Source organism: Puntigrus tetrazona, chromosome 1 (assembly GCF_018831695.1).
Source record: "Puntigrus tetrazona isolate hp1 chromosome 1, ASM1883169v1, whole genome shotgun sequence".
Classification (NCBI taxonomy): domain Eukaryota; kingdom Metazoa; phylum Chordata; class Actinopteri; order Cypriniformes; family Cyprinidae; genus Puntigrus; species Puntigrus tetrazona.
This window is the reverse complement of record NC_056699.1, coordinates 495,001-502,425: the sequence shown is the minus strand read 5'-3', so window position 1 is coordinate 502,425 and position 7,425 is coordinate 495,001.

Genomic DNA, 7,425 nt, shown 5'->3' with positions numbered 1-7,425 from the left:
ACATTTTGTGTCCAAAAAAGTAGAAACTCACTGAAAAGGCTCATTCTGCTCACTGAAAAGGCTCATTCTGCTTGAAAAACTGCTTGAAAAAGCTTTCTCTCGCTGAGAAACAACCTTTAAAGCACTTCTAGGCTTGTTTTGAGTTCATTTGCTCAGAGGCACTAAAACAGCATTTCTGGTCATAAAAAGTCAAAAACTAAGCAAATTGTGCTTTTTTGAGCTCTAAAATGACATTTTGTGTCCAAAACTAGAAACTCACTGAAAAGGCTCATTCTGCATTGAAACTGCATGAAAAAGCTTTCTCTCGCTGAGAAACAACCTTTAAAGCACTTCTAGGCTTGTTTTGAGTTCATTTGCTCAGAGGCACTAAAACAGCATTTCTGGTCATAAAAGTCAAAAACTAAGCAAATTGTGCTTTTGAGCTCTAAAATGACATTTTGTGTCCAAAACTAGAAACTCACTGAAAAGGCTCATTCTGCATTGAAACTGCATGAAAAAGCTTTCTCTCGCTGAGAAACAACCTTTAAAGCACTTCTAGGCTCGTTTTGAGTTCATTTGCTCAGAGGCACTAAAACAGCATTTCTGGTCAAAAAAGTCAAAAAAGCAAATTGTGCTTTTGAGCTCTAAAATGACTATTGTGGCATGACATTTTGTGTCAAAACTAGAAACTCACTGAAAAGGCTCATTCTGCATTGAAACTGCATGAAAAAGCTTTCTCTCGCTGAGAAACAACCTTTAAAGCACTTCTAGGCTTGTTTTGAGTTCATTTGCTCAGAGGCACTAAAACAGCATTTCTGGTCATAAAAGTCAAAAACTAAGCAAATTGTGCTTTTTGAGCTCTAAAATGACATTTTGTGTCCAAAACTAGAAACTCACTGAAAAGGCTCATTCTGCTTTGAAACTGCATGAAAAAGCTTTCTCTCGCTGAGAAACAACCTTTAAAGCACTTCTAGGCTTGTTTTGAGTTCATTTGCTCAGAGAGCACTAAAACAGCATTTCTGGTCATAAAAAGTCAAAAACTAAGCAAATTGTGCTTTTGAGCTCTAAAATGACATTTTGTGTCCAAAACTAGAAACTCACTGAAAAGGCTCATTCTGCATTGAAACTGCATGAAAAAGCTCTCTGAGAAACAACCTTTAAAGCACTTCTAGGCTTGTTTTGAGTTCATTTGCTCAGAGGCACTAAAACAGCATTTCTGGTCATAAAAAGTCAAAAACTAAGCAAATTGTGCTTTTGAGCTCTAAAATGACATTTTGTGTCCAAAACTAGAAACTCACTGAAAAGGCTCATTCTGCATTGAAACTGCATGAAAAAGCTTTCTCTCGCTGAGAAACAACCTTTAAGCACTTCTAGGCTTGTTTTGAGTTCATTTGCTCAGAGGCACTAAAACAGCATTTCTGGTCATAAAAGTCAAAAACTAAGCAAATTGTGCTTTTGAGCTCTAAAATGACATTTTGTGTCCAAAACTAGAAACTCACTGAAAAGGCTCATTCTGATTTGAAACTGCATGAAAAAGCTTTCTCTCGCTGAGAAACAACCTTTAAAGCACTTCTAGGCTTGTTTTGAGTTCATTTGCTCAGAGGCACTAAAACAGCATTTCTGGTCATAAAAAGTCAAAAACTAAGCAAATTGTGCTTTTTGAGCTCTAAAATGACATTTTGTGTCCAAAACTAGAAACTCACTGAAAAGGCTCATTCTGCATTGAAACTGCATGAAAAAGCTTTCTCTCGCTGAGAAACAACCTTTAAAGCACTTCTAGGCTTGTTTTGAGTTAATTTGCTCAGAGGCACTAAAACAGCATTTCTGGTCATAAAAGTCAAAAACTAAGCAAATTGTGCTTTTTGAGCTCTAAAATGACATTTTGTGTCCAAGACTAGAAACTCACTGAAAAGGCTCATTCTGCATTGAAACTGCTTGAAAAAAGCTTTCTCTCGCTGAGAAACAACCTTTAAAGCACTTCTAGGCTCGTTTTGAGTTCATTTGCTCAGAGGCACTAAAACAGCATTTCTGGTAATAAAAAGTCAAAAACTAAGCAAATTGTGCTTTTGAGCTCTAAAATGACATTTTGTGTCCAAAACTAGAAACTCACTGAAAAGGCTCATTCTGCATTGAAACTGCATGAAAAAGCTTTCTCTCGCTGAGAAACAACCTTTAAAGCACTTCTAGGCTTGTTTTGAGTTCATTTGCTCAGAGGCACTAAAACAGCATTTCTGGTCATAAAAAGTCAAAAACTAAGCAAATTGTGCTTTTGAGCTCTAAAATGACATTTTGTGTCCAAAACTAGAAACTCACTGAAAAAGGCTCATTCTGCTTTGAAACTGCATGAAAAAGCTTTCTCTCGCTGAGAAACAACCTTTAAAAAGCACTTCTAGGCTTGTTTTGAGTTCATTTGCTCAGAGGCACTAAAACAGCATTTCTGGTCATAAAAAGTCAAAAACTAAGCAAATTGTGCTTTTGAGCTCTAAAATGACATTTTGTGTCCAAAACTAGAAACTCACTGAAAAGGCTCATTCTGCTTTGAAACTGCATGAAAAAGCTTTCTCTCGCTGAGAAACAACCTTTAAAGCACTTCTAGGCTTGTTTTGAGTTCATTTGCTCAGAGGCACTAAAACAGCATTTCTGGTCATAAAAAGTCAAAAACTAAGCAAATTGTGCTTTTGAGCTCTAAAATGACATTTTGTGTCCAAAACTAGAAACTCACTGAAAAGGCTCATTCTGCATTGAAACTGCATGAAAAAGCTTTCTCTCGCTGAGAAACAACCTTTAAAAAACTTCTAGGCTTGTTTTGAGTTCATTTGCTCAGAGGCACTAAAACAGCATTTCTGGTCATAAAAAGTCAAAAACTAAGCAAATTGTGCTTTTTGAGCTCTAAAATGACATTTTGTGTCCAAAACTAGAAACTCACTGAAAAGGCTCATTCTGCTTTGAAACTGCATGAAAAAGCTTTCTCTCGCTGAGAAACAACCTTTAAAAAACTTCTAGGCTTGTTTTGAGTTCATTTGCTCAGAGGCACTAAAACAGCATTTCTGGTCATAAAAAGTCAAAAACTAAGCAAATTGTGCTTTTTGAGCTCTAAAATGACATTTTGTGTCCAAAACTAGAAACTCACTGAAAAGGCTCATTCTGCTTTGAAACTGCATGAAAAAGCTTTCTCTCGCTGAGAAACAACCTTTAAAGCACTTCTAGGCTTGTTTTGAGTTCATTTGCTCAGAGGCACTAAAACAGCATTTCTGGTCATAAAAAGTCAAAAACTAAGCAAATTGTGCTTTTTGAGCTCTAAAATGACATTTTGTGTCCAAAACTAGAAACTCACTGAAAAGGCTCATTCTGCATTGAAACTGCATGAAAAAGCTTTCTCTCGCTGAGAAACAACCTTTAAAGCACTTCTAGGCTTGTTTTGAGTTCATTTGCTCAGAGGCACTAAAACAGCATTTCTGGTCATAAAAAGTCAAAAACTAAGCAAATTGTGCTTTTTGAGCTCTAAAATGACATTTTGTGTCCAAAACTAGAAACTCACTGAAAAGGCTCATTCTGCTTTGAAACTGCATGAAAAAGCTTTCTCTCGCTGAGAAACAACCTTTAAAGCACTTCTAGGCTTGTTTTGAGTTCATTTGCTCAGAGGCACTAAAACAGCATTTCTGTTCATAAAAAGTCAAAACTAAGCAAATTGTGCTTTTTGAGCTCTAAAATGACATTTTGTGTCCAAAACTAGAAACTCACTGAAAAGGCTCATTCTGCATTGAAACTACATGAAAAAGCTTTCTCTCGCTGAGAAACAACCTTTAAAGCACTTCTAGGCTCGTTTTGAGTTCATTTGCTCAGAGGCACTAAAACAGCATTTCTGGTCATAAAAAGTCAAAAACTAAGCAAATTGTGCTTTTTGAGCTCTAAAATGACATTTTGTGTCCAAAACTAGAAACTCACTGAAAAGGCTCATTCTGCATTGAAACTGCATGAAAAAGCTTTCTCTCGCTGAGAAACAACCTTTAAAGCACTTCTAGGCTTGTTTTGAGTTCATTTGCTCAGAGGCACTAAAACAGCATTTCTGGTCATAAAAAGTCAAAAACTAAGCAAATTGTGCTTTTTGAGCTCTAAAATGACATTTTGTGTCCAAAACTAGAAACTCACTGAAAAGGCTCATTCTGCATTGAAACTACATGAAAAAGCTTTCTCTCGCTGAGAAACAACCTTTAAAGCACTTCTAGGCTCGTTTTGAGTTCATTTGCTCAGAGGCACTAAAACAGCATTTCTGGTCATAAAAAGTCAAAAACTAAGCAAATTGTGCTTTTTGAGCTCTAAATGACATTTTGTGTCCAAAACTAGAAACTCACTGAAAAGGCTCATTCTGCTTTGAAACTACATGAAAAAGCTTTCTCTCGCTGAGAAACAACCTTTAAAAAGCACTTCTAGGCTTGTTTTGAGTTCATTTGCTCAGAGGCACTAAAACAGCATTTCTGGTCATAAAAAGTCAAAAACTAAGCAAATTGTGCTTTTGAGCTCTAAAATGACATTTTGTGTCCAAAACTAGAAACTCACTGAAAAGGCTCATTCTGCTTTGAAACTGCATGAAAAAGCTTTCTCTCGCTGAGAAACAACCTTTAAAGCACTTCTAGGCTTGTTTTGAGTTCATTTGCTCAGAGGCACTAAAACAGCATTTCTGGTCATAAAAAGTCAAAAACTAAGCAAATTGTGCTTTTGAGCTCTAAAATGACATTTTGTGTCCAAAACTAGAAACTCACTGAAAAGGCTCATTCTGCATTGAAACTACATGAAAAAGCTTTCTCTCGCTGAGAAACAACCTTTAAAGCACTTCTAGGCTTGTTTTGAGTTCATTTGCTCAGAGGCACTAAAACAGCATTTCTGGTCATAAAAAGTCAAAAACTAAGCAAATTGTGCTTTTGAGCTCTAAAATGACATTTTGTGTCCAAAACTAGAAACTCACTGAAAAGGCTCATTCTGCTTTGAAACTACATGAAAAAGCTTTCTCTCGCTGAGAAACAACCTTTAAAGCACTTCTAGGCTTGTTTTGAGTTCATTTGCTCAGAGGCACTAAAACAGCATTTCTGGTCATAAAAAGTCAAAAACTAAGCAAATTGTGCTTTTTGAGCTCTAAAATGACATTTTGTGTCCAAAACTAGAAACTCACTGAAAAGGCTCATTCTGCTTTGAAACTGCATGAAAAAGCTTTCTCTCGCTGAGAAACAACCTTTAAAAAGCACTTCTAGGCTTGTTTTGAGTTCATTTGCTCAGAGGCACTAAAACAGCATTTCTGGTCATAAAAAGTCAAAAACTAAGCAAATTGTGCTTTTGAGCTCTAAAATGACATTTTGTGTCCAAAACTAGAAACTCACTGAAAAGGCTCATTCTGCTTTGAAACTGCATGAAAAAGCTTTCTCTCGCTGAGAAACAACCTTTAAAGCACTTCTAGGCTTGTTTTGAGTTCATTTGCTCAGAGGCACTAAAACAGCATTTCTGGTCATAAAAAGTCAAAAACTAAGCAAATTGTGCTTTTGAGCTCTAAAATGACATTTTGTGTCCAAAACTAGAAACTCACTGAAAAGGCTCATTCTGCTTTGAAACTGCATGAAAAAGCTTTCTCTCGCTGAGAAACAACCTTTAAAGCACTTCTAGGCTTGTTTTGAGTTCATTTGCTCAGAGGCACTAAAACAGCATTTCTGGTCATAAAAAGTCAAAAACTAAGCAAATTGTGCTTTTGAGCTCTAAAATGACATTTTGTGTCCAAAACTAGAAACTCACTGAAAAGGCTCATTCTGCATTGAAACTACATGAAAAAGCTTTCTCTCGCTGAGAAACAACCTTTAAAGCACTTCTAGGCTTGTTTTGAGTTCATTTGCTCAGAGGCACTAAAACAGCATTTCTGGTCATAAAAAGTCAAAAACTAAGCAAATTGTGCTTTTGAGCTCTAAAATGACATTTTGTGTCCAAAACTAGAAACTCACTGAAAAGGCTCATTCTGCTTTGAAACTGCATGAAAAAGCTTTCTCTCGCTGAGAAACAACCTTTAAAGCACTTCTAGGCTTGTTTTGAGTTCATTTGCTCAGAGGCACTAAAACAGCATTTCTGGTCATAAAAAGTCAAAAACTAAGCAAATTGTGCTTTTTGAGCTCTAAAATGACATTTTGTGTCCAAAACTAGAAACTCACTGAAAAGGCTCATTCTGCTTTGAAACTACATGAAAAAGCTTTCTCTCGCTGAGAAACAACCTTTAAAGCACTTCTAGGCTTGTTTTGAGTTCATTTGCTCAGAGGCACTAAAACAGCATTTCTGGTCATAAAAAGTCAAAAACTAAGCAAATTGTGCTTTTGAGCTCTAAAATGACATTTTGTGTCCAAAACTAGAAACTCACTGAAAAGGCTCATTCTGCTTTGAAACTGCATGAAAAAGCTTTCTCTCGCTGAGAAACAACCTTTAAAGCACTTCTAGGCTTGTTTTGAGTTCATTTGCTCAGAGGCACTAAAACAGCATTTCTGGTCATAAAAAGTCAAAAACTAAGCAAATTGTGCTTTTTGAGCTCTAAAATGACATTTTGTGTCCAAAACTAGAAACTCACTGAAAAGGCTCATTCTGCATTGAAACTGCATGAAAAAGCTTTCTCTCGCTGAGAAACAACCTTTAAAGCACTTCTAGGCTTGTTTTGAGTTCATTTGCTCAGAGGCACTAAAACAGCATTTCTGGTCATAAAAAGTCAAAAACTAAGCAAATTGTGCTTTTTGAGCTCTAAAATGACATTTTGTGTCCAAAACTAGAAACTCACTGAAAAGGCTCATTCTGCTTTGAAACTACATGAAAAAGCTTTCTCTCGCTGAGAAACAACCTTTAAAGCACTTCTAGGCTTGTTTTGAGTTCATTTGCTCAGAGGCACTAAAACAGCATTTCTGGTCATAAAAGTCAAAAACTAAGCAAATTGTGCTTTTGAGCTCTAAAATGACATTTTGTGTCCAAAACTAGAAACTCACTGAAAAGGCTCATTCTGCTTTGAAACTGCATGAAAAAGCTTTCTCTCGCTGAGAAACAACCTTTAAAAAACTTCTAGGCTTGTTTTGAGTTCATTTGCTCAGAGGCACTAAAACAGCATTTCTGGTCATAAAAAGTCAAAAACTAAGCAAATTGTGCTTTTGAGCTCTAAAATGACATTTTGTGTCCAAAACTAGAAACTCACTGAAAAGGCTCATTCTGCTTTGAAACTGCATGAAAAAGCTTTCTCTCGCTGAGAAACAACCTTTAAAGCACTTCTAGGCTTGTTTTGAGTTCATTTGCTCAGAGGCACTAAAACAGCATTTCTGGTCATAAAAGTCAAAAACTAAGCAAATTGTGCTTTTTGAGCTCTAAAATGACATTTTGTGTCCAAAACTAGAAACTCACTGAAAAGGCTCATTCTGCTTTGAAACTGCATGAAAAAGCTTT